The following is a 23,506-nucleotide window of genomic DNA, read 5'->3' on the forward strand; positions in this document are numbered from 1 at the left end:
TTGATACGTGAGAGATTTGTGACGTTTACCGTGTTTGGTCTCAAGTTAGTTTGTTGTCTTGTGTATTTAGTGTGTAGCTGTTGTTTTGTTTTGTGTGTCAGTTCTACTAGTGATCGTCACAGTTGCTGCCTTAAAGCCAACAAAGGCAGATTGCAGTGTAAACGCTGAGTGACACACCTGCTGTCAGACCTGCAGGTTTATCCCTGTGCTGTTCTCATATGTGTTAGAGTGACACAAACTATTGTTTGACACCTGATTGTTCTGTAAATAGTTTGAAATGATTATATGAAAAACGTCTGAGCCTTGGCTGCATTTTTTGGTAAATAGTACCATATAACTTTGTTGTTTGCAAAACGTGTGCGTATTTTTAAAAATGTACAATCTCTATTTGCATTTCAAGTTATGAAGATGATTCGTTAAACATGTGTGTGGTTTTTACAGTCAAAATATCACTTTCTACTTGTATTTTAAATTTTGTCTGAATTTAGATAAATTGTGCTGATACAGTTGGTCAAAATGAGAAAATAACAGATTGGCAAGATAAACTGTTTTTAAAGGTAAAATATAGAGGCCACATCAAAAGTAGTCAAGAAGGGTTAAAGGCTAAAAGCAAAGTTGTCACTGTTGGATCTGTGTTTCCACAAGCCCCGCTAATTCTAGAGACTTATTCATCATGAAGAAAACAAGACAGTCGATCGATCAATTATTTGCGAAAGGGAGGCCTCGTCTGTGTCCACCACGAAAATGACCACAGATCTGACCTCCTCCTGCTACCTTTTATTGGGAGACAGTTCACACAAAACACGTCAGAACAAAGCCACGCCCCCTTTGTTCTAAGACAAAGCATTTTATGTATATGTGTGAACTTCTGTAAGAGTGTGTGTGTGTGTGTGTGTGTGTGTGTGTGTGTGTGTGTGTGTGTGTGTGTGTGTGTGTGTGTGTGTGTGTGTGTGTGTGTCAGACCTCCTGCTGACCAAAGGGTCGTAAACCCAGGAAGTTTACATCAAAAGAAACAGATCTTCCAGATAGGATGTATCTACAATAAAACCTCCCCCAGCACAGAGTGGTTGGAGAGGTGGCCAGGATCAAAGGAATGGCTTTGATCCTACTGCTTGAACTAAGACTGTACAAATTTAAGAAACACAATGGCAACATTCAACAATTAGACTTAACAGTCACCAAGTACTGTTTATATTTGTGTGTATTGCTGCAGCTTTTTTGAGTATTAATTTGGTGCCTTTGTGTGAAATAATGGTATTGTGAGTGATCCATATAGTCACAAAGAATAGCCACTTGTTTCTGTGCTACCAAAGTTCCCCGGCTTTCATTCAAAATGTGTTTATCGTCAGCACCTGCACATTAAACTACTTAAACATTATAAATGTCTTCAAGCTCACACTGAGGCCTGTGGGGTACTATCAGCCACTGAGACAGTACACACATTTATATGTGTTTGTATATGAATATTTCATACTTTAAGACTGCCTGTTTATTTAAGGGAGATGAACAAAATACATTGGAATTGTACAAAATAATATCATGGATGATAAATTAAATAGATTTTAAGTAGATGCTTGTGCATTCTTAAAGTCTTATATGTTGAACTGAACTATGTGATCTGTTCAAAGCCTTAATCTTAATTTGAAGTGAAATGTGCATTTTGAGTTTATACACTATGTATATAAGGCGACCGTTTCCTTTTGCAGTATTTTTGTGTGGTGTACTTTTCTATGTCTTAACAAAAGGGGAACAAAGGTGTTTAAGTTCACCTAGGATGATGTGTTTTAATTTTCACATGGTCTTGCTTGAATTTGACCCTGACAAAGGCGTATGAACTCTGTCAGCTGTTTGGAGTTTCCATTTTCTAAACTTCTACATTCTGAACCTTCTTCAGCTCTGAACAGATGATGAAACACTGAATGATTTCAAGCTCACACTTTGTCTAATAAACTTACATCTTTCATTCTTTATACAGATTGATCGACTGTGGTTTGTCAGAGATCAGCTGTGATTATCTGGCAGCAGCACTGAAGTCCAACCCCTCCCATCTGAGACAGCTGGACCTGAGCATCAACAACAAGCTGCAGGATCCAGGAGTGAAGCATCTGTGTGGTTTCCTGGAGAGTCCAGGATGTGGACTTGAAACTCTGAGGTCAGTCAGCATGTTTTAGTTGTGCTGAGATGAATATGATGTGAAAGTTGTGCTGACACTAAACTGCAGACATCAGGCTGATATTATACTGATCCACACTGAGGATCTTCATGGTAAAGTCTGTTTTCTTCTTCTCTGGTTTAGTCCATTGACTGCAGCAGAATAATGTTCACATTTCAAACAGTGAGACTCAACGTATGGCCCGCGGCCCACACGCGGCCTGCCCACCTTTCCTGATTCAGAGAGAGGGGACCCTGATTAACTGTGTAGTGTTCTTCCTCACAGTTCTAAGTATCAGACACAACAATGAATAATCCACAGCTGACTGTCTTTAGCAGGTCAAAGGTCACGGCACACAGCAGACAGTGGGAAATATTATAATTCTGATCATTTATCAGCACATATCCATATGTATAAAAACAAAGCTGACACTGTGAGACTTGATCAGAGGTGTGATCATCACAGCAGAGGCCTTTGTGTCAAAGTCACTGAGGATCAAACAGAAACACATGAAGCAGATTTTCCTGTTCTGGCTTTTTATAGCAGATAACCTTCAAAATATTCTGCAGTCCATCAAAAACTGAAGCAAACCATGAATCAACATGTGAACATGAGCTGATGCTGCTGAAGGGAAGCAAAGTTACAGAGGTTTGATTACAGACACAGCTGAGAGTTTGTAATCTGTCATCATTTTAAAAGGTTTACATTTCTTCAGTATATCCACATTTGCAGCTGGTACCTCAACCTCCACTTGTCCAACACAACTGCTGTCCACTGCCTCCATGACATTGTGATTTTGCTGTTGGTCTTCTGTCAGATCTTCATCAATCACTTCTGCACGGGGCACACCTTCAGACTCTGCAGCTGCATAACGAAAGCCTGTAAGATAAAATTAGACATAAGGTAAATGTACACCAATATTCCAATGACAGGTGTGTGATTCATCTGGAAGTTATGTGCGGATTAGTGTACAGTGATAGCAATTTAGTATGTTTTTAGAGGGGGGGGGGGGTTGTTTACCTCCGATGGGTGCTCTTTTTCGCTTCCGTTGCGTACGCCTTGAGTGCCGGTCCGAGTTTGATACAGGTATGTCGTCATGCCCCATGTGCAGTGTTGGTGCCCAGTCTGGATTTGTTACATCCATTTCATATGCTGGTTTGCCTGCAATGATGCCAAATCATAAGCTACTCAGTCGACATGATGTGGTTCTGCAGCATCACACATTAGCATGTTTTATCTCATTATCTATGACCTCAGCACGTTGAAAATAACACTAAAAGCCTTTCAAGAGTGATATGAATTAATTTAGAACTCACCGGAAAGAAAATGCCGTGAGCAAACCAACAAAAAGCTGGGGATTGCAGAGAACTCGATATACGCTCGTCTCACCGCTGCAATCCAAGCCTGACGTCTTTGTTTAGTAATATCGGATACATGGGATCCCTCACGTTGCCTCCAGGATGGAAAACGATGAAAAGAGAGCCCGTTATCCAGCTTCTTGCCTTCACGATCGTGTGATCTAACGTTGCAACCGACAACACAACACGTACGATCCATAGCTGAAATGGTATCCTTTGGCTGGCCTACTGTCATGACGGAAGGGGGCATGGCCCATCTCCCGTGACATCACGCTCCAAAGCCCTATAGGTGGGAAAATGTACCATGTCGACCAATCAAAAATGATATGGAAACATGACATTTGGTTGTTTAGCAAAAGGGGGAAGTTTTAGGAGTGACCGGCAAGAGAGAGCGAGTGAGCGAAAGAGAGAGAGAGTTTTGATACGTGAGAGATTTGTGACGTTTACCGTGTTTGGTCTCAAGTTAGTTTGTTGTCTTGTGTATTTAGTGTGTAGCTGTTGTTTTGTTTTGTGTGTCAGTTCTACTAGTGATCGTCACAGTTGCTGCCTTAAAGCCAACAAAGGCAGATTGCAGTGTAAACGCTGAGTGACACACCTGCTGTCAGACCTGCAGGTTTATCCCTGTGCTGTTCTCATATGTGTTAGAGTGACACAAACTATTGTTTGACACCTGATTGTTCTGTAAATAGTTTGAAATGATTATATGAAAAACGTCTGAGCCTTGGCTGCATTTTTTGGTAAATAGTACCATATAACTTTGTTGTTTGCAAAACGTGTGCGTATTTTTAAAAGTGTACAATCTCTATTTGCATTTCAAGTTATGAAGATGATTCGTTAAACATGTGTGTGGTTTTTACAGTCAAAATATCACTTTCTACTTGTATTTTAAATTTTGTCTGAATTTAGATAAATTGTGCTGATACAGTTGGTCAAAATGAGAAAATAACAGATTGGCAAGATAAACTGTTTTTAAAGGTAAAATATAGAGGCCACATCAAAAGTAGTCAAGAAGGGTTAAAGGCTAAAAGCAAAGTTGTCACTGTTGGATCTGTGTTTCCACAAGCCCCGCTAATTCTAGAGACTTATTCATCATGAAGAAAACAAGACAGTCGATCGATCGATTATTTGCGAAAGGGAGGCCTCGACTGTGTCCACCACGAAAATGACCACAGATCTGACCTCCTCCTGCTACCTTTTATTGGGAGACAGTTCACACAAAACACGTCAGAACAAAGCCACGCCCCCTTTGTTCTAAGACAAAGCATTTTATGTATATGTGTGAACTTCTGTAAGAGTGTGTGTGTGTGTGTGTGTGTGTGTGTGTCAGACCTCCTGCTGACCAAAGGGTCGTAAACCCAGGAAGTTTACATCAAAAGAAACAGATCTTTCAGATAGGATGTATCTACAATAAAACCTCCCCCAGCACAGAGTGGTTGGAGAGGTGGCCAGGATCAAAGGAATGGCTTTGATCCTACTGCTTGAACTAAGACTGTACAAATTTAAGAAACACAATGGCAACATTCAACAATTAGACTTAACAGTCACCAAGTACTGTTTATATTTGTGTGTATTGCTGCAGCTTTTTTGAGTATTAATTTGGTGCCTTTGTGTGAAATAATGGTATTGTGAGTGATCCATATAGTCACAAAGAATAGCCACGTGTTTCTGTGCTACCAAAGTTCCCCGGCTTTCATTCAAAATGTGTTTATCGTCAGCACCTGCACATTAAACTACTTAAACATTATAAATGTCTTCAAGCTCACACTGAGGCCTGTGGGGTACTATCAGCCACTGAGACAGTACACACATTTATATGTGTTTGTATATGAATATTTCATACTTTAAGACTGCCTGTTTATTTAAGGGAGATGAACAAAATACATTGGAATTGTACAAAATAATATCATGGATGATAAATTAAATAGATTTTAAGTAGATGCTTGTGCATTCTTAAAGTCTTATATGTTGAACTGAACTATGTGATCTGTTCAAAGCCTTAATCTTAATTTGAAGTGAAATGTGCATTTTGAGTTTATACACTATGTATATAAGGCGACCGTTTCCTTTTGCAGTATTTTTGTGTGGTGTACTTTTCTATGTCTTAACAAAAGGGGAACAAAGGTGTTTAAGTTCACCTAGGATGATGTGTTTTAATTTTCACATGGTCTTGCTTGAATTTGACCCTGACAAAGGCGTATGAACTCTGTCAGCTGTTTGGAGTTTCCATTTTCTAAACTTCTACATTCTGAACCTTCTTCAGCTCTGAACAGATGATGAAACACTGAATGATTTCAAGCTCACACTTTGTCTAATAAACTTACATCTTTCATTCTTTATACAGATTGGGGGGCTGTGGTTTGTCAGAGATCAGCTGTGATTATCTGGCAGCAGCACTGAAGTCCAACCCCTCCCATCTGAGAGAGCTGGACCTGAGCTACAACAACAAGCTGCAGGATTCAGGAGTGAAGCATCTGTGTGGTTTCCTGGAGAGTCCAGGATGTGGACTTGAAACTCTGGGGTCAGTCAGCATGTTTTAGTTGTGCTGAGATGAATATGATGTGAAAGTTGTGCTGACACTAAACTGCAGACATCAGGCTGATATTATACTGATCCACACTGAGGATCTTCATGGTAAAGTCTGTTTTCTTCTTCTCTGGTTTAGTCCATTGACTGCAGCAGAACAATGTTCACATTTCAAACCTTCAAAGAAGAAGAAAAATCCTCCACTGGATAATTCACTGTGAAACTCTCCAACTCTTCATTCCACCTTAAAGTCTGTCTGACACTGAAATCCAAAGCAAAATGTGCGTTTGCTTTACAGACAGCAGTCCAACACAAACATACACACATCATCCAAAACACAGTCCAACATCCAAATCTCCTCCACTGCCAGCATGAATGATGGGAAAGAGAAGGAGGAACACTCTGACATTCAGGGTTAGAATGAGTTTCATGAAGCAGACTGTGAAGATCAAAGCTGCATTAGAAAGCTTACATGAATGAATGAGTGGACAGAAGTGGACAGAGATCATCTGAAGCACTTCAAAGGCTTTAAATCAGCACATTTCTCTTTATTCTTTATCAACTCTGTTAGTTTCTCTCAGTTTTCTGTGGAATGAAGCTAACAGCAGGCTAATAAGATGCTGACCAATAGGTTTCTATTAAAGGTTGTAATTTGTATATGAAAAAGTGCTTTGGCTCAGCAGGGATCAGCTTACAGGTAGAATACAGCTGCTGGATGGGATTAGCATGTCATAGCTATCTACCAAACTGCTAACTGGGGGATTTCAGGCCATCTATGGATCATTTTTGCTAACTGTTTATTCAGCTTAGGCTCACAGGGCTGCAGCCTGTGCCCTAGCTGTCATAGGGCAAGAGGCGTGGTCCACCTGCACAGGTGAGCAGTCCATCACAGGGCCAACAGAGAGAGACAGAGAAGCACTCTCTCACATCCACACCTACAGCCAATTTAGAAGCACCAATGAACCTAAGCAGCATTTCATTGGACTGTGGGAGAACATCCAACCTCCACAGAAAGGCCAACAAGCTTCAACCTACAACCTTCTTGCTTTAAGGCACTAGTGCGAACCACGTTTCCCCATTTCAGTCCAAATCCTGCATCTTCCTGTTTCTGACTCCAGGCCAGCTCCACTAACACTTTCTCATCAGACACTGCCACCTAGTGGAGGAAGTCTTAGTTCCATTTGAAGCTTCAGATTATAGTTAGTTCCTTTACAAAGAGGTGGAGGTGGTGGGGCCACAGCACCATCATCACTGAGTGCCATAGGACACTTAACCTTTGTTTCCATATGCTGGGAACTTCCTGTTGTTCCAAGGAGGACTGGAAAATGTGTGAAAATCTCCCAGTCAGTTCCTCACAGCACACTTCAATCATTTCCCTCCCACAGCATCAGGACCAGGGCTTTTTCTCTCTTTGGTCCCACTAAGAGATTTCCACACAAACACCTCATCAGTGGGACTCTCAGAGCTACCAGCCCTTTGCTACAATCACAAAGATCTTCATTGAAATCAACGATATCAAAGCTGGAATCAAATGAGTCCAAGTCTTCTGCTGATTCAGCATCACATTCATCTTTGCTCCTTGTTCTGCATCCCCACCATGGACTTCATTCCTTTCCAAGCCAGCCTTGAGTGTCCTTTATTCAGCTCATCCTCTGCTTTACTTTTACACCTGATTTTAGCTGCTTTATCTCTCTTTCAACAAGTTTCTGTGCCTCAATCTTTTTCTTCTCTCCCTCATAACAAGACAGCTTCTTCTGCCTGAGAACATGTTGGAGTGATTTACTAATCCAGGGCTGCTTATTGGGGAAAATACTTCCTGTTTTAAAAATAATCCCCATTTTTCCCAGAAAGAAATGTAAGTAGAAATCGATGATCTAAGTGAGAACATGAGCCTTTAAAAAGTCCCAGTGGGTGCAGTCAAAGCAGTCCCTCAGTCCCAGTATAGAGTCTTTGGTCCAGACTGGAACAACTGTGTGCCCAGTTTGAGCTCTCTTCAGTCCTGTGACCTGACAGACCCAGAGGGGCCATCACATCACATTTAGAAGCTCCCCTAATGGAGCCACAACACATGTCCAACACTTAGTCTGTCTTGTTGGACCAACTGGAAGAAATGATTCAAGGACTTAGTCACAGAACAGAGATTCAAATCTCCAAAATCCAACTGGCTGCATCAGGACATATAGTCTGAAACTCTGCACAGTTTCCTGTTTGAAGCTGCTTCCTGTTGGCTTCAGCTGTTTGGAGTTTCCATTTTCTAAACTTCTACATTCTGAACCTTCTTCAGCTCTGAACAGATGATGAAACACTGAATGATTTCAAGCTCACACTTTGTCTAATAAACTTACATCTTTCATTCTTTATACAGATTTAGTCGCTGTGGTTTGTCAGAGATCAGCTGTGATTATCTGGCAGCAGCACTGAAGTCAAACCCCTCCCATCTGAGAGAGCTGAACCTGTACGGAAACAACCTGAAGGATCCAGATGTGAAGCAGCTGTCTGATCTTCAGCAGAGTCCAGACTACAGACTGGAGACTCTGGAGTCAGTAGAGTGATGGAGTGAGTGGGTGGTGCTGTCAGCAGTATTGTACTAAACACAGTCAGTATGAAACAAAGATCCAGTGTTTCCTGTAAAGCTGCAGCTTCTCAGTGAAGCTGTGAGAGGAGAATGGTGACAGGCTTCAGGATTGGACACAAACACTTCCTGTTTCTGACCTTTATGGTCACCATAGTAACGGCTGACACGCTCTGATCAAACGCTGTCAACAGCCAATCAGCTCTCTGAACAAAGCAGCACACAGACCAATGACTGCATTCATTTCCAAGTTTAAAGCAGTGAAGAACACAGTCTGTAGGTGAGGAAGAATTTAGTGAGAGCAGATGTTTGGATGGAATTCCTCCAGTTAACAGCTGGAACCGTCCATCTGGATTGTTGGGCTTGTTGTTGGGGTTCCTACAGAGCTCAGAGTGGACACACCAAGGTTCTTCTAATGAATGAAAGTCCAAACTCAAACTAGGAGGGAAAAACATTTTCATCAACTTCAATAAAAATCCAAAGATTAGAAAAAGTGAAGCAACAATGAGTCCTAGTACAGTCCCAGCACTGAAGTCCCTGCTGCTCTTTATACTGGATGTGCTGCATCACTGACTGACAGCTGATGAAGAGTCTCTGGAAACACTCGTTTATCTCCTCTGCTCTTCCTTCTTCTCTCTGCAGGTGGAGGTGATGATGGTAAACAGGACGGTGTGTGTGCTGAGAGAGGAGGAGCTGTGTCCTGATGATCCAGAGAGGTTGAAGCAGCAGCAGCTTGTGTGTAGAGACGCTCTGACTGGGCCATGTTACTGGGAGGTGGAGAGGAGAGCTTCATCCAGCAGTGACTGACAGAGGAATGAGAAGAAGTGCAGATGACTGTCAGTGCTGCAGAGTGAACTGCTCTGAGAACAGCTCCACTGTCAGACACAATGTAGAGTCCAGCATCATCCCTGTGTGTCCCTCTGGATCTGACAGAGGATCATCAGTGTATCTGGACTGCTCTGCTGCTGCTCTGTCCTTCTACAGTCTCTGCACAGTCTCTGTCTGACTCTGGCTTCAGACCCTCCTGGATCAAACTCACCTGGAAAGACTTTCAAACATCACTCAATAGATTTGAATACAGAATATATTTGATATATACTGTAGATGTACTGTAGAGTTGCAGTTTGTCACTTGTAAATACAGTCTGTGAGCAGCTGTGAGCTGAAAGATCTTTCTAGAAACACGAAATGTTTTCACTCTTCTGTTGCTTTTTCATATATTTCCACAACATTAATATTGATCCCACCTGTCTCACCTGTTTCATGCTTTTATACATAATAACAGGACACGTGTGATCTGAGCGCTGCTGTGGTTGCTGTGCTGCACGTCTTCATTTAGATAACAGAGACATCTAGTGGTTCAGAGGGAGAACTGCAGGAGGTGGAGCTGTGTTTTAGCATGGAAAACTTTTTATCTTTTAGGCGCAGATACAAATATGACAAGTATCAGTGTGAGATACAAAAGGTCACATCAGTCAGCAGAGGGAACAGTGATCACACAGCAATGTAAGAATAGAAACATAACAGTGAATCTGGACATGTATACAGATGGAAGCAAACAAACAGGATGTAACACTACATTAAAGCCACAAATGGGAAGAAAACAAACACAAAGGAAAATATATTTGATCTCAGGAATCCAAATGTTGACAAAGAATACAAACACACATGGAGGGGAAAAGACAGCTATTTTTATTTGAAGTTATGTGTTTCCCGTACATTTTTGGCATTTATATTCTTGGTTGCTCTCTTTATATTTTTCACATGCAAAATGTGCCCATCTTTGGCAAGATTCACACTGCACCTGGAAAGGAAAAATAAATGGCTCATATTCTGTTTGGTGAATACTATTACTCAACATTTTAATTATGATTGGCAAGTAATGATACTAAGACTTATGTGTTTCTTTTGTTTTGTTTTGTTTTGTTTTACCATTTCAATCATGCTGCGGTCAGCGTTAGCATCTAACATGGAGCAAACAATGCAGTAGTCCTCAGCGTTCCCTGAAACACAATCATAGTTAGGTTTTAATCAAACATTATTTATTGAATAATTAAAAAATAATAGTACATTTTTTCCAAATATACTTCCTGGAAAATTAGTCTAAATTAGACTTTGAGAAGGGTCTTATCTGAAAGTGTTTGAAGAGCACTATTTGTACTGTGCTGTTTGAAAAGCACTATTTAAATTGGAAGTACGCACTAACGTGATAAGGACTTTACTGGACTTACCTCGATTTTCAAGTAGGGTGCAAGCTATCTGCATTCGCTCCAGCACAACTGGCTCTGTAGTGGTTGACACCTCACTGACCTCTCCAAAATCAAGGTAGTGTTCTGCAAACTGTGAGATTGATCATAATTAGAATGTAAAGTCTTAATTAGGTAAAGGATAGGATAATTATAAGCCACAAGGCTTCAGCCTTTTCCTTTTTCAGTTACTGTATGATTAAGTATTTCTATGTAAAATGATCATCTTTGTTGTTGTTGACCGAAATAACTTTCACTTCACTTAAATTCACTTAAAGTCTTAATTCTAGCTAACAAGAAACTGAATCATTTGAATACGGGTTACCTTTAACAGTAAAACTCCACAACTGCTGGAATCCTGTCGCTTGTTGTGTTGCATAGTCTGTAACTGCCACTCCATGGTGTCTTCATGCCCTCTCATCCTCAGAAAATTCCTAGTTGAACAAAAATGTTTGTAATGAAACAAGATTTTTTTTTTTAATCTAAGAATAACACCTCAGTATCATACATACCTCCAGTTGCGCAGAATTTTCCTGTCATAAACGCCTTCATTCCCATGGGGTCTATGAGCAGTATTTTCTGTGCAGAAATGTTGACAATCTAAAGAAAAAGTTAAATTAAAAATTACAATTGTTTGTGCCACTGAAAACTTATTTAAAAATAACACTTTGTGCAAGAAACTGCTTCACAACATAGAATATAATTGCTGATAAAGGTTCTTTCTGCATATACTGAAACTGGGTATTATGATGTCACAGATGTCACAACATCTGTGTTGTGGTTGATAACATTTTTTCCTGTTGAAGTGAATGGGTGAAACCTTATCAGAGTTTTGCAATATAAACCCCCCACCTACCCGCACATTTTAAACTATTAATGGTCTCTGCACTGCAAATGCTTCAGAAGGAGCAGAACCTCGAAATCAGAATCAACAATGATAAGTTCTCTTACCTCATCAGAAACCACCGTGACCCCTGCAGTGTTCGAAAAGAGGAATCCAATAACTTGTATGGTCCAACAGCTGCCTCCAAGCGCCCAGTATCCTTTGCACGCCATAGCCTCTTTACTAAAAGAAAAATATGATAAGTTAGCTCAGGCATGCATGAGATTTGTAGTGGATAAGCTTGGTAAAGGCCAACGGGCCACAACAGGAAAAAAGTCAATACAATAGGCATGCATTTACACGCAGAGAAATAGGAAAGGTACAGCGGGTGGGCAAAATAGAAAATTACTGACAGGCAGATCCATTTCCAGACTTCCACAAGCTCAGTGCATGTTTCTTTACATCCAATATGAGTTGAAGACTGCAAAATGCAAACAAAGTCATGCAACAGTCAATTAAGTTGCAACGCCAAACTGGCAACAAATGACCAACTGGTCAAAAAGAGTTGTTCACTATGTCACCTTCATTTTCTAAGCTTTGTTTCCGGGAGGGAAGTTCTTGTTCACGCGTTTCTGGTCCTGGAACACAATTAAACTCCTTGTGTCAGCCGTTTTGGGTGCAGAATGAATCCTCTGGACTTTGCTGGCACTGAGGGTTAGCAGTAGGATGGCAGGGGGGCATCTTCAGGTCTGTGCTGCTTTTCCCTGTCTGACTGCGAGTTGGGTATTTTTACTTGTCGCTGATATTTACATGGTGGCTTCTTCTGTATGGCTTGATATGGTCAATGCTGTAGTGATTTCTTAAAGTTGCTCCTTCTGTGTTTTTTAATTTCACACATTTTCCAGCGATGTCTTGAATTGTGTAGGGTCCTGAAAAATCTCGATCAAGTCTTCCTCCCTTCCTTCCATGTTTCGTGTTCAAGAGAAGAACTTCATCTCCAACGCTGTACACAAGGTTTCTGTACTTCTGGACTCGTCTAGCATAAGCTTCCTTTTGTAAGTCTTGGGACTTTGCCATATTTTCCTCTACAGTTTTTTTTAAACTTGCTCTTGTGCGTCTCTTGTAGAAGATACAAAGTCACCGTAACTCGACTCCTCAGGGAGAATGATGGAGGACAGCTAAAATTTTCACATTTTAAATTACAATTAGTCCACCACCAGCACCTTTGTTTTGGCCACATTCAGTTTCAGGTGATTCTCCTCACACCACCTCACGAACCGACCAATCAGTCCTCTGTACTCCTCTTCCCTTCCCATTCCCTCTTTAATCCAGGATCTCAACCAGTTTGTTATGTTCTCTCTTATAACTCAACTGGTAAAGTAACAACACATTTTTGGTTGTTAGTAACTTACTTTATTAACCATGTTGTGGAACGGCACAGGCATATCAATGCGCACATACACCACGCTTGGTGTTCTCTACTTTACCACAAAATATAAACTGATTTTACTAAATACATCACAGCTCCTCCCATCCAGCTTTGATGAACATAAGTATCAAACAATCGAGATATTTTCAGGTAAATGCCGTAACCCAATAATTGTACTTAAACTGAAATATGACACCTATTCAGTGATTTACAACATAGAGGTAGGTTGTTTCCTCTTAAACATTTTAACTGCTTTCCTTACAAAATGAACTGGAAACCTATAAGTTCAGTCTCTGAGGTGCTCTGCGATTTCTCTCAGGGTAATGTCTGCCTGTTTGGTCAGAGTCCATAGTGCTCTGTGTGGAAAGTTCAGGTGTTTGAACATTGGTGGTTTCACGTAAACCCTGAACCTCAGGAATTAGGATCATGTAATTAAACTTTTTTTTAAGGGAGAAGGCAGTGTTAGCTAGCAACCCAAATATAGGTAAAAGATCCAGTAAGACTTTAGCATCTGCTATTATTTTCAATCAATTCATCACCAAATGTATAAATAAATAAAAGATGTGCTTACAGTCTGAGGAGATTGTCCCCAACACCACAGATCGCATTTGCAACACTGTCCAGTGATGCTGCATCTCCCTGCAAAGGATCATCTCCTCCTCTCTCAGGCGCCTCACAGCCATCACCTTCTCAAAGACCTTTCTCTTTGTCCGGAGGTCAGCAGCAGCTGCAGTTTAACAACATCAGATGGGAAAACATAGCAGCATATTATGATTCAAGAACAAAACATTCAACTGCTGCTCAGATACTGGGAGTTTGTTTAAAAAGGATATTTAGAAATCAAGAGCTTACGTTCACTTGTGCTCTGCCAGGGCCAAACGTCGGTCTGCATGAGGGCATCACTGGATACGATTTGCTTTGTTGCTTGTTTCCTTGTTGTAGTCGTCAACAGCAGCCGCCAAGCGTTTCTTCTCATCTAAGATGACCTTGCGAATTCTGTGTCGCCTCTTGTTGCTATCTGTAAATAATCATAAAAAGGAACACCTTCACATAATGCATATATTTACATTTTAATCTACACTCATCAATTCGTTTGCTAGAACAAATCACATCCAGCTTAAACAAACCTGGATCTGATTTTATTCTGTTTACAAAGTAGCTGTACGAGCTGTACAAACTGAGCATCAAACGGTCCGTTTCAAAGAAACTGTGACACCATTTTGTCTGTAAAGACTTTGTGTTCGCACTCTGATGATGACGACAAGCTGCTCTACTCGTGCCTGCAACGCTCCAAGGCTGCCATCAGTTTGATCCGTTTCTAAGTGAGAGGAATATTAATCAGAACACAGGATGAGTAACAGTCACCAAACTACAGTGGACTCTGTAATCACTGACTTGATGATATTCATTATAAGACATCTGGAGCCTTCATGTGCTGCATTATCATGAGATAACAAGTATGTTGGTGTTCAGCTTTATAAAACCAACTAGTACGACATCACTTCAACCCAGGTCCAATCCAATTTGATCAAACGCAACAACTCTGCCATCAATTCTGCTTTTACAAGCTTATTTTTCATTGTTTGTTGACACTGTCAGAAAGATCTTAACTCTAAGTTCTTTAATGAGGCCATGGTGGGTCCTGTTGTTATACACGAGTGCATTATATTGAGACTCACCTTCAGCCCATTGCTGCAGTGTGCCGTCATCCACACCCAGCTCATTTCTGCTCGCATTCAGGCTCTCCACTTGTTCTCTAAGGATCCTTATGATCTAAGAATACATTAATAAATGTCATTCATATGGACATTTTTAGAGTACTGGTGTTTCCCCCCCATTACCACACACATTAAAATGGGTGTTGAAAAAATGACCTTTAGATATCTCTGGCTCAAAGTGCGGCCCAGTTGTTCCACTTTCCTTTTGTTCCAGCCCAAAGCCAGGAGGCTCAGCATGTCTGTTCGCCCTGCATTTCAGTTAGTATACAAATAAGAATGAATGAGCAGGAGACTGAGTGGAATCTCACACACAGACACACACCTGCTTTAGACATGTACTTCGTTGTGATGGCCGCCCTAGACAGGAAACTGTTTACTTGTTCCACCTCTTCTCCAACTGTAGAACCGGCCCCATCCTGAAACGCACCTCCCCATTTGATCTATAGAAAGGACGTCACAATACATGACTGCTGAATTCATTCAACCTTATAACAAAATGTCTTAAACATATCCAAGACTACAAGCTGCAGTATACCTCGCATATCCAAGTGTGAGCTACTAAAAATTAAGTACACATTAAGATAAAGTCAAGTAAATAGTATTACGACAACACCAAGAGAAAAACAAAATAAATATCCACCCATCCAAATATGTATCCACACACACACACGTATGAGTATATGGTTATGGCGTTAACGTCATTTTAACAAGATTAACGCTGACAGCACTGATATATATGTGTATCTTACATCATTTGTGTGTCTCTGGATGTATTTCACAAACTCAGCAACTTCCTCATCTTTCTCAATGAAGACACCTTCAAAGTTCCCCTGCTCTGAAGTGCTGAACGAACACGGTGACAGTTGTTTGAAAAGAAACATCAAAATACTATTTTTGTACAAATCCATATTTGATGTTTATGTACACAATGCATAACGTACCTTGCATTTGATTGAAAGCGATAAAGCTTGCAGTTTCCATCAACTGAGACGGCGAGCATGTCTGGAGTGCAGGCAGGGCAGCTAAAGCATGGCTCCTTGCACATCCTGTCCACCTCAAACTTTACAGCACTCCACTCCAAGAAACTTTTGCTGAAGGCATCAGCTGATATTCGGCCAGTCTTTTAAGTAGAGGACAAACAACAGAATATTCACGGACAGTCATCATAAACATTGATTTGCACAATTTCCTTAAACTTGACAAATTTAGAAACTCACCCTTCCAAAATGGGCTGTTCGTTCATCCAGCACTTTGACAAAGGCCTTAAGTGACATCCCTGCTGCAGCTTCTTAATGTCATAGAAAGACTGAAAGACATCCATTGAAAACAGGGTGCAGAAATTTAAGGTGCCAGGCCAATATCCACCACCCTGGAAGTCCTTAACTGAGGGGGACCACATTAGGCCACAGCTGGTGCAGCTGAACACTGGCAGTGCAAGGTTATAACGGCCTTTAGGAAGGATAAGGAGAAATCCAGTCATGGCTCAACAAAGACATTCATTTTTTCCCATGTTGTTTTCAAAGCGGTCTGGTAAATCCAAATGACCTTTGACAGGTGCCCACATATACTGCGGGCCGAGGGTAATTCAAAACAATGTAGCAATGTACAATTTGCAATAAAACCTGCAAACACATCTATTGTGTATGTACTGTGTGACAAAAGAGCAACTTACCATTTATGGTTACAAGAGCCACAATTGCACCGGGTGAAACCTCAACGTTACAGAGGTTTCACTCTGGGGCCTTGAAAGCTGGAGGTTGAACCCATACCCCCTCACCCTTGAAGAACGTTTATCATGGTTTAAGGATTTGTTTTTTATTCAGTGGTCAGACTGGAGAGCACTGCAGCGGGTGTTTAATGAGGTCGATAAGACAATGAAGAGAGACAAGGTCAACTCTTCTTATGAGAATATTAGGAAGCGTCTTGTATATGATCAGCTCGCTCATGGCCCGAAGATTGGTTTACCTTCTGCCATGTTCAGGCCAAAAATCATCAAAAACCCTGAGGACTGAAAAAAAACAAAAAAAAAAACAAAAGGTAGGTTGTCTCTGTGTGAGAGACGTTGGCATTATACTCGATATTTTTTAAAAATGCAATGTGTGGATTTCTTTTACAGACAACATCTGCCATGTTGTGGACCGCTCAGAGTCTCCCCCTCCAGCACTGCTAATCCAGATGTTGGGTCTGTGTTTCCACAAGTCCCGCGAATTCTAGAGACTTATTCATCATGAAGAAAACAAGACAGTCGATCGATCGATTATGTGCGCAAGGGAGGCCACCACGAAAATGACCTCCAGATCCTCCTCCTCCTGCTGCCTTTTATTGAGAGACAGTTCACACAAAACACGTCAGAACAAAGCCACGCCCAGACAAGGCATTGTATGTATATGTGTGAACTTCTGTAAGAATGTGTGTGTGTGTGTGTGTGTGTGTGTGTGTGTGTGTGTGTGTGTGTGTGTGTGTGTGTGTGTGTGAGAGAAGCTGAGCTTTATTCAAAGTGATTTGAAACAAACTGCAGCAATAAGGGCAAACTAGTGCACAGTTATGTTTACGTGAGCGTTATTTTGTATGCATTTGTACAGTTCCATAACTGTGAGAATACATTGATAGCATTTAACTCTAGTAACAGGCATTTGTACCAGTAAGCATGAAAAAGTAGGGAAAAGAACTAGTATGTAAGCACTGACTAGTACTGTAAAGTATATGTGTATATAGGGCAATCGTGGCTCAAGAGTTCGCAGTTCATCCTGTAATTGGAAGGTTGCCAGATTGAGCCCCGCCTCCGACAGTCTTGGTCGTTGTGTCCCGGGGCAAGACACTTCACCCGTTGCCTACTGGTGGTGGTCAGAGGGCCCGGTGGCGCCAGTGTCCGGCAGCCTTGCCTCTGTCAGTGCGCCCCAGGGCAGCTGTGGCTACAATGTAGCTGCCATCACCAGTGTGTGAATGTGTGAATGACTGAATGTAGTGTAAAGCTCTTTGGGGTCCTTGGGGACTAAGTAAAGCGCTGTACAGATACAGGCCATTTACTGTGCGTGTGTTTATGCTCAAGTGTATGAATAAATTAGTCAGTTTCAAACAGTTGCAATTTAAACAGTAGAAGAGTGGCACTATATTTATATATTTATAAAGAATTTCAAACAACAATTAATTGATGCTCAAAGCAGGTTTATTTAATTAATATCCAGATTTCCAATTAGTTCCCAATTCATTCAGCAGCAAATCACATCACCACTCACTTCAAGGCTGTATGTATTATTGTAAGGTAGACCCTACAATAGTACATACAGAGAACCCAACAATCATATGACCCCCTATGAGCAAGCACTTTGGCGACAGTGGGAAGGAAAAACTCCCTTTTTACAGGAAGAAACCTCCGGCAGAACCAGGCTCAGGTCGGGGCGGCCATCTGCTGCGACCGGTTGGGGTGAGAGAAGGAAGACGTTTGTTGTAGGTCTGATTGAAGGACTGATGTGATGGTAAGTTGTCTGCTGTTCCGCTTTGAATATTGAGAGATTAGTTGATGGATTTCAAGCCAAATTGTGCCCAAGTTTAAGACCACATTCACTGGTTGTTTTTGTTGATGTTATTGTTTTGGGCTTTTTTTCCACAAGAATTTTCTAGCTCCCCTAGAATTCTGGCCACCCAAATGATGATTGCTGCTGAGAGAGCACAAGGTTTTGTCCCCCTGTACTATTCATGTCCGTGCAGGGGGTTCTCCTTGAGAGGCCAGGGTCGAAAAAGGGATGCTTCAGAACCTCCGAGGGTGTTATGCGCTGATTTGCATCCAAGGCCAACATTTCTTTGATTAGCCTTACAAATAATGTTTGGCCATTTTCCGGTCCTCGCCTAACCTTCAGCAGTTGTTCGAGGTCATCGAGACACTTAAGTTTTATATATCGAGTTTCCTTGGATCGATAATCTGTCTCGTATTGAAATTGTTCTTGGGTCTTAAATGTCCAGCGCTGTTCGTTGTGGTTATCCTCGATGAAATAGCTGTCAGTGTACAAGCCAGACTCTAGAAGATGATCTGGTAGCTGACCCTGGGTTTCAATTATGAATTTCAAAACGTCATAATCGTCTTCCCCAGGATAGAGAGGCACCCCTGTAGCAAGCTCCACAGCTACCAGCCCCAGAGACCACATGTCGATTGCTTTGTCGTATGGAATGCCAAGCATAACCTCAGGTGCACAATAACCAATTGTCCCCACACGGTCACCAGGAATCACTGCAGAAGCAGGACATGCGAGGCCAAAGTCTATGAGTTTGACTTTGACGGGAGACTCACTGCGGTTCACAACCATGATGTTTCCAGGTTTGAGGTCAGCATGCACTATTCCCACAGAACCCAGGTGGAACAGAGCATTTGCGAGCTGATGCAAAATTGGCCCGAGTTCTCTCATTGGGAGACCTTGGTTATTCCGGTCCCCAATGTAGTCCCACAGGCTTTGGTCGAGGAGTTCGAAATTCAAGCAAATGCGCTCTCCATCGAGGAAATAGCCGTTCCATTCGACAATGTTGCACCTGTCTGGATCCAAGCGTCGTAGCTGCTCCAGGATGAAAATTTCCAGTTTTGCCTGGAGCAGAATTTCAGGGTCGCTCTTGTTGACTTTAATAGCAACCGTTTTGTTGTTTTTTGTATCGCGACATCTGGTTACCAAACCAAAGCCTCCTTCTCCAAGGAAGGCCTCTACCACGTGGTGATCTCCTAAAATGGTCCCTTTCGTTATTTGAAGATCATCTTCAGAGGCAGATGGGTTGGCTGAGGTGTTGATGTCTCTTTTTTGAGGAAATTCAACTGAGTTTTGGAAACTGCAGCTGAATTTTTGCGATCCATGACTTTTCCAGCTTGAAGGCTGCTGAGAGAGCACAAGGAGTTCTCCCCCTGTACTATTCATGTCCGTGCAGGGGGTTCTCCTTGAGAGGCCAGGGTCGAAAAAGGGATGCTTCAGAACCTCCGAGGGTGTTATGCGCTGATTTGCATCCAAGGCCAACATTTCTTTGATTAGCCTTACAAATAATGTTTGGCCATTTTCCAGTCCTCGCCTAACCTTCAGCAGTTGTTCGAGGTCATCGAGACACTTAAGATTTATATATCGAGTTTCCTTGGATCGATAATCTGTCTCGTATTGAAATTGTTCTGGGGTCTTAAATGTCCAGCGCTGTTCGTTGTGGTTATCCTCGATGAAATAGCTGTCAGTGTACAAGCCAGACTCTAGAAGATGATCTGGTAGCTGACCCTGAGTTTCAATTATGAATTTCAAAACGTCATAATCGTCTTCCCCAGGATAGAGAGGCACCCCTGTAGCAAGCTCCACAGCTACCAGCCCCAGAGACCACATGTCAATTGCTTCATCATATGGAGTGCCAAGCATAATCTCAGGTGCACAATAACCAATTGTCCCCACACAGTCACCAGGAATCACTGCAGAGGTGTTACATGCGATGCCAAAGTCTATAAGTTTGACTCTGACGGGAGACTCACTGCGGTTCACAACCATGATGTTGACAGGTTTGAGGTCAGCATGCACTATTCCCACAGAACCCAGGTGGAACAGAGCATTTGCGAGCTGATTCAAAATTGGCCTGATTTCTCTCATTGGGAGACCTTGGTTATTCCGGTCCCCTATGTAGTCTGACAGGCTTTGGTCGAGGAGTTCGAAATTCAAGCAAATGCGCTCTCCATCGAGGAAATAGCCGTTCCATTCGACAATGTTGCACCTGTCTGGATCCAAGCGTCGTAGCTGCTCCAGGATGAAAATTTCCAGTTTTGCCTGGAGCAGAATTTCAGGGTCGCTCTTGTTGACTTTAATAGCAACCGTTTTGTTGTTTTTTGTATCGCGACATTTCGTTACAACACCAAAGCTTCCTTCTCCAAGGAAAGCCTCCACCATGTGGTGATCTCCCAAAATGGTCCCTTTAGATATTCCAAGCTCATCTGAGCCGAAGGATGGGTTGGCTGACATGGTGTAATGTGTCTGTTTGCGCTGTGGATTGGTTTTGGGATCAAAGCAAAGTTATGACGTCAGAAAGGATCAAAGCAAAGTTACCGCGTCACAAGCGATCGAAGCGATTCTAATATGTGCGCATGCGCACATATGAGAAGCGATCGAAGGGATTCTCATATGTGCGCATGCGCACACACGTGCTTGTTTGTGTAATATTGTTCACACTAAACTTGACCCTAATCAATTTAATATCAGTCAATCAAAGAAAATGTTAGTTTTGGAAAATTTTAAAATGACATAACTGACAGTTAAAACATTTTTTGTTCATGTATTTGTATTTGTATTGTCTTCGGGGTTTTTTTTGCATACCATGTCAAGCTTTTCTGTATATAGTCATGTCGTAGATTTCGGAGCAAACAAGAAATTGAATTGGATTTTAATATTGCAGTGCTTGGATTTCGGATTTGGTGCTTAAAACTTCTTGAAACTGTAACCGTATTTCATTCACCACAAATAACTATCTGATTGAATATTTTTCTTATCAGATAGAGAAATAAAACGAGTCGCAAAGTCTAAAAGCAACATTTCTCTGCCTGGGCTGTACCTCTGCACGTTAGTCTGTTTCAGTGTGTGACCCCTCACCCCCTCCCTGATCAGTCGGGGGTGAGTGCGCTAATGTGCCTGGAGGCCGTTTTAATGAGTGTTTGCTGGAAAACGAAAAATACAAGAAGGATTTGTACGTTTTCACAACGGGGGAGTTTGCGTAAGTACTAGTAAATAATTTTCTCGAGTGTGTACGTTACACATGTTATTTGTTTCAAATTGGTATTATTATTTTGCTAGCTAGCAAACTCGCGGGATAAAGGATTGAAGTGCACTCAGTGCGATACAATACGGTGGCGCTATTCTAACAGTTAGTTATTGCAGGGTAACTTGTAGAATATGCTGTGAATTGAACCAAGATTACACAGCAGTAGCAGTAATACGAGTTACTTCCCTCAAGTGAAAGCGTTAAACGTTAGCCCGATGCTTAACTAGCCAACGTCAGGCTTTCTGATTGAAGGCTAAAAGCGACGTTGTCACCAAGTAAACAGAATATTGATGATATTTTTGTGTATCGCTGCAGCCTTTTCAAGTATTAACCTGGTGTCTTTGGGAACAGCTTAGGGGGAAATGACGGTAATATGACTGAACCATATGGGAACAAAGAATAGGCACTTTTTTGTGCTACCGAAGTTTCCTCGCTTTCATTCAAAATCTGTTTCTCATTAAACAATTGAAACATGATGGCTTCAAGCTGACATTGAGGCCTGTGGGGCACTATCAGCCACTGAGACAGTAGACAAGTGACTATTTCACACTTTAAGGCTGCCTGTTTATTTAAGGGAGATGAACAGTACATTATAACTGTACATAATAATATCAATGATGATAGATTAAATAAATGGGTTTTTGAAAGACGCTTGTGCATTTTTAAAGTCTAAAGTGTTGAATTGATCTGAGTATGTCATCTGTTCAAAGCCTCTCCCAGTCAGTGCTGTTCTCTATGCCTGTCTTACTCTACATGATGTTATTAGCACAAACACTTTAAAGGTGATAATTAGGTCTACAACAATAACACAGACTGCAATGTAGTTAAGCGTCTTACAGTTAGTTTTGAATGAATGAACTTAAAAAACAACACAAGCAAAGATCTGTCTCCTCCTGTTTTTTGTGTCACATAAGAAAGAAGCATCAATATCTGATGAGAAGACTTATTATTAATTTGGCCTTTCACGTGGTCTTATTCAGGTGATGCGAAGTGAAATATGCATCCTTTTTATGGTAATGTGCTGGAAAATGTTGAAAATGGACATTAAACGTGCTCACAAAGTGCTTGAATTTGACCCTGAAAGGTGTATGAAGCCAGAAAAAGTCACACTTGGAGTAAAAACCTCTCATAGCAAGTTAATCATACTCAATTGATTTGATGCTTTCAGCACAAAATTTAGCCACACAGTCAGGACAGCGTCTGATTTACCTTCATCGGTAAACGTGTTTATGCAGTACATAGTAACAGTGTGGCTGAGTCCTCTGCTTCAAATCAGTTCCAGTACATTTGGAGATGTAAGTCTTAACCTTTCACATGCATCGGGAAGGAAAAAACATTTAATCTTCACAGTACTGCCGAAGTGCAGCGATACATTGTGAAGTGCACATTTCCATTTCTCATACAGTACCGAGCAAAAGTCTTGAACCACCCCCTTATTTTTTCGTGTTTTGCCAGGTCAGTCTGTGTTAACGGTGTTATTAACTGCATTCTTCAACTAAAGAAGTGAGAACAAATGATGTGGGCTTTTGTTTTTTTGCAATAGGCTGCAAGTAAATGTGTACAGATACAATTTAAAATTGGTTCTTTGTTAAGTTTTCTGGTCCTTTCCGTGACTTAGGTGTCTGTTTATGTTTGAATGTTTCAGAGATTAGTGTGAAGGGTCTTAACAGACAAAAAGTGGTCAAATACAAGCCCTGGATTAAAAATCAGAAACACTTTAAAAAGCCTGGAGAGCTATTCCTTAATACCACTTTAAAGATTACAGGGAAGTCCGGATCCCTGGAAGCAAATGAGGGATGGCTCAAGACTTTTGCACAGTGCTGTACATGTCATGTTCCCTGTTTTATAGCTCAGCTCAAACTGACACGTTCTCACTAACTGCTTCTCATTTTCTCCACAGTGAACTTTGACCACTTCCAGATACTGCGGG

At 41.4% G+C, this 23,506-nt stretch overlaps 1 protein-coding gene and 1 long non-coding RNA gene across 2 annotated transcripts in view; both read left to right on the forward strand.

Moving 5' to 3' along the window:
• The window catches only part of LOC112433238 (NACHT, LRR and PYD domains-containing protein 12-like), a 428,555-nt gene that overhangs the window by 149,809 nt on the left and 255,240 nt on the right, over nucleotides 1-23,506 (forward strand). The window lies entirely within an intron of this gene.
• On the forward strand, nucleotides 8,403-9,793 carry LOC143416867 (uncharacterized). The gene is made up of 2 exons (XR_013097121.1): nucleotides 8,403-8,572; nucleotides 9,248-9,793. It is a non-coding gene; the product is annotated as an uncharacterized LOC143416867 (long non-coding RNA).

This window comes from Maylandia zebra, linkage group LG3, assembly GCF_041146795.1.
Source record: "Maylandia zebra isolate NMK-2024a linkage group LG3, Mzebra_GT3a, whole genome shotgun sequence".
NCBI lineage: Eukaryota > Metazoa > Chordata > Actinopteri > Cichliformes > Cichlidae > Maylandia > Maylandia zebra.